Raw genomic sequence first — 4,505 nt, 5'->3', positions numbered from 1 at the left:
GAGGCTTATGGCATATCTAGAAAGTTTGCCGTGGACATGTCTGGAGTCATGGTATCCCGCTTCGAGGAACTTACAGATGCAGACTTGGACACAATCATCAGATCAGGAACACCTGGAGCATCACTTATGACTTTATGTAGTTTCCAAAACGTGTTGCATATTTTTGAAAAGGTTAGATGTGGAGGCACTTCTGTTATATCAAACATCTGAATTCTTTACACGGAGTGATAATATATTACTCGATTTCATTTTATTTTACAGATTTCTTTTGCAATTTTAAATAACTGCCTAGTCTCATTTCAGATCCGCACTGATCGAATTGAGAGTCACCTAGTCAACTGGATTCTGGTATTCAAGTACGAGGAAGCCAGAAACGAGTCTATGGGTGTACTGCAATCTCTAATCTTCGAAGGGACTCATGTCACACTAATTACCCAAGAAATGAACGAGTCATTTCCTGTATATTCTGCAAATGTTAAAGAGGATGGTGTAATGAGGTACAGTGATTTAGGATAAAGATGTATTTACACATTTGTAGGTTCAAAACACTAATATAGGAATATGTAAAATCATATGAACGCACGTAGGAATACTTGGTGATGAACTCTCCTTTACTTAGTTAGGATTTGCCTGGGCTATTAAGAGACATCATCATAGCCTTAATAATAGTAATAACAATTATTATTATTATTATTATTATTATTATTATTATTATTATTATTATTATTATTATTATTATTATTATTATTATTATTATTTAGTCAATGTGTCCCATACGGGAAAAATTCTCCGGTATATTACATTGAAAGAGAAGTAAAGAAAAAACCATAAGAGATAGATAGAAACACTACCAAAGAAAGAAAAGGAATACCATAGATAACTAGCATTATCAAAAACCTATAAGGTATCACACTTGCTGAATCTTATTTAAATATCTTATATATGTTAAAACATTTTAATGAATAACAATAGTTATACAGTGTGAATCTGAAGAATCAGGTAAATGAACAAGATACTGCTACTGTAGGTCACTGTTGATGTATAGTTATACGGTCATTAAGGTAAAGATTCCTATAGTATCTCACAGATTAGGATATCAGAGCTCTATTGCTTTAGGTAAGCGAGTGGAGGAAAATATATTTATTTTGGTATTATCTTTGCCCAAGAGAGTGTCAAAGGATTTGTTTTTTTTATGCATAAACAATCTTGAAGATATTTCCCAAAGAGTACTTTTTAGCAAGCAGAAAATATAATAAGAATGTATTTAAACTTACACGTTAAATCAGACACATATTAAAAAAAACTAACTTTTTTTATTATAAAAAAAAATTGGGAAATACTCGAGTTTAAAGCGATAATATATTGAAAGACAATAATTGATATGTAAATTGGTTCTGGTGGTAGAAGGAAGAAGATACACTGGTTAATCAAAGCAAACCTTGTAGGCTAGAGACTAAATTTATCTTTTTGTTTTATATGATATGATGAGTGAGGTTTATGATATCCACGCTTATGGTATAATATGAAGTGTGTAAAAATTGCTCTAAGACTAGGTTAGGTTTAAATGGAAATGAAAAAAAAAAAAGGATAATCATTGATCTATGTTTGGAGAGTGGGAAAATAGTTTCAAGATAAAATGGTGAACAGAAGGAACACTAATATGAACGTAATATGCTGGAGGGTATAACTTATAAATCAAATGTGAAAAGCATAAACCTTGGCAACTATGGAGATCTAAATAAGTTCCTAGATGAAAGATGTCATCAATAGCTAAAAATGGCTAAGATTCAGGTAAATGCTGAAAGGGTTATCGATTCTATTGAGTGGAATTTATTGTATCTTTCTTGCTCCTTTGCAGGTTTTACTATAAAGGGCGATGGAATAGCAACTACGAAGGCAAAAGACCCCAGCTCATGTCTTTGTATGACCCAGAACAATACCTAGATATGAAAGGACGGGAGCTTTATGTAGCAGCTAATCCTGATCTCCCTTACGTCGAGCTTAGTGAACAAAACGCCGATAAAAGTTTCCAGATGGTTGGAGGAATTGATTTCATGATCCTCGAGTCACTTAAAAGAAGTTTAAACTTCACGTATGTATAATGTGTCACGTAAACACTAGATATGTCTTGCCCTTTGTGTCTCTTTCTCATAGATAAATTGTAATTTTATTTGACGATCTTATCTAAGATTTCCTTGAAGATTTTGTACATAAAATATTTCTAAAGTAAAATTTTCATTAAAGCAGAGCGCAAAACAACGAATTACCTTTTCCTAGATACAAAATTCAAGATGATTGTAGTTTAGGAGCAGCAATTTGTACAATAAGGCCTAGAGCATGTGGCACTGGTGATCTGAACACAAACAAACAGTTTAAAACCGACTAGGCAAAGACCATTGGACTCCTCTAAAGGCAGTGACTGTCATCCTAAATAACGATAAATGAAATCATGACCAGATGAAGGGTAACGGATGTCCTCAACAAAACCCAAAAATGGTTTTTGAGTAGATCTAGTGAATCGCACATCACTTGAAGTCGTTATCGTACTAAGTAGAATTTACCATACTTAGTCGAAATTAATGTAGTCAGGGTGGAATTGAGAACTACTGTTGCCCTAAGAATACCACAGACATGATTCTATACCAAACATATACCAAATATAGACCATCTCACACATCTGTGATTTTAAGTAGCAAATGACATAATCAGGGCCTGGTTGAGGATCTCCAGTGTGCATCTCAGCAAAGTCTGCAGGGGTTCAACCCGAAACAAATTTATTGCCAATCATAGCATGAGCTCAGCAAGTATTGCCAACCTATGACGTCCTTACTTGTTTTGTATTCACAGTACTATTTCTCATTACACATCCTGTACATGTTGTTACCACTTGCTATATCATTTTATAGCACGTCCCTCAAACGGTTTTTGCTTCGCCGTAGCTCGCTTTGCTCGCAATTAAACATAATGTCATTTCTGCTCTTGTCTGGCAACCGGAAAATGTATGTGCTATGCATGTCATGGGCGTGGATTGCTGGCAGTACTTCCCTTCCCTGAGCGAGCTCGTGCTGTGATTAGCTCTAATTTCATCCCAGGACAAATAACGCCAGACTTCGATAATATACGTCCAGTGCCGTTAGGTCAGCCCAAGAATAGCTGCTGTCCAGATATTGACTATCCAACTCTCAATTGGCAGTAGCTTCTAATGCAAGTATTAATAGATGCAATCAGGGTCGGATTAAGGATAACAGTTGTCCTAAGCACACACACACACACACACACACACACACACACAAAAAAATTGTACTCTTCTCTGCTTTCAGTAATTCACACGGAACATTCACTGACAAACAGAGGAATAAGATGTTGAAGTGGAAACCAATTTCAATTCCTTGATTCTAATTTCACTGTATTCCCTAAATCAAAATATATAATTTAATTATTCAGTGATATAATGGTTTCATAATATCGTTATCATTATCACCCTTATCCTTGTTATTATTATTATTATCATTATTATTATTATTATCATTATTATTAGGTATAAAGTGTTCTCCCCACCGGATGGCAGCTGGGGTTACCCACAGCCTGATGGAACAGTTACTGGCATGGTCGGTATGGTAGCAAGAAGGGAAGTCCACGTTGCCGTGACCGGAATTGCCATGAATGGTAAGTTTATGCCATTTCAAGTCTGTGGTCTAATTTCTAAAGGTCAAACAGTAGATGACTGATTTCACGGACACTTTATCGATGACTAGTAGATTTTCCTTCTATATAACTTACAGTGGCTCCAAAACTTTTTTGTCTGTCATTTCCCTAGGAACCAAGTTCAACCACCTAGATTTCCCCTTCATGTTTATGAGAGGAAGAGTACTGAAAACAGTGTGGTCATTTACAAATTAATTTCTTAAAATGTACTATTATTCAGATAAAATATAGTTACACATCAAAGAGAATTAATTGCAATTAGCAGCAACTGGATAGCTAAAGAAAACAGTAATTATTACCCCCTGATAGTTTCAAATGCTCCTTCCTAATGTAGGGAAATACTGATCTATTGGAAAATGCGGATCTAACATATGTAAGTTGGGCAATCGTAATCGAACCATCTTTGGTTGAATTTTTGATACCTTTTCCACAGCAAATGTTTTTCACAAACTTTTTTTTTTTGTATATTATTATTATTTCAGGGGCTGTAATTAATGTGCATATTCTTTCCAGCCGTAAGATCCACAGTTATTGATTACTCCCGTCCCTACAACTCTGGGTATATATGTATATACTCAAAGGCGCTTAGTGAGAAGAGTAAAGAAATGGCAGTTTTCTCTCCTTTTTCCTTAGAGGTAAGATAGGGCTCCTTTGACCAAATATAATTAACTAAAAATACATATAAACTCTTGCAAATACATTTCATATCCCGTGTGCAATTGTAGGATATGAGTTCAGATTACGACCTCAATGAACGTCAGAAATCTAAGTACTGGTCCAGTGTTTCCAGTAGTAATGTT

This window comes from Palaemon carinicauda, chromosome 2 (assembly GCF_036898095.1).
Source record: "Palaemon carinicauda isolate YSFRI2023 chromosome 2, ASM3689809v2, whole genome shotgun sequence".
Lineage (NCBI taxonomy): Eukaryota > Metazoa > Arthropoda > Malacostraca > Decapoda > Palaemonidae > Palaemon > Palaemon carinicauda.
This window is presented reverse-complemented; position numbering follows the sequence as displayed.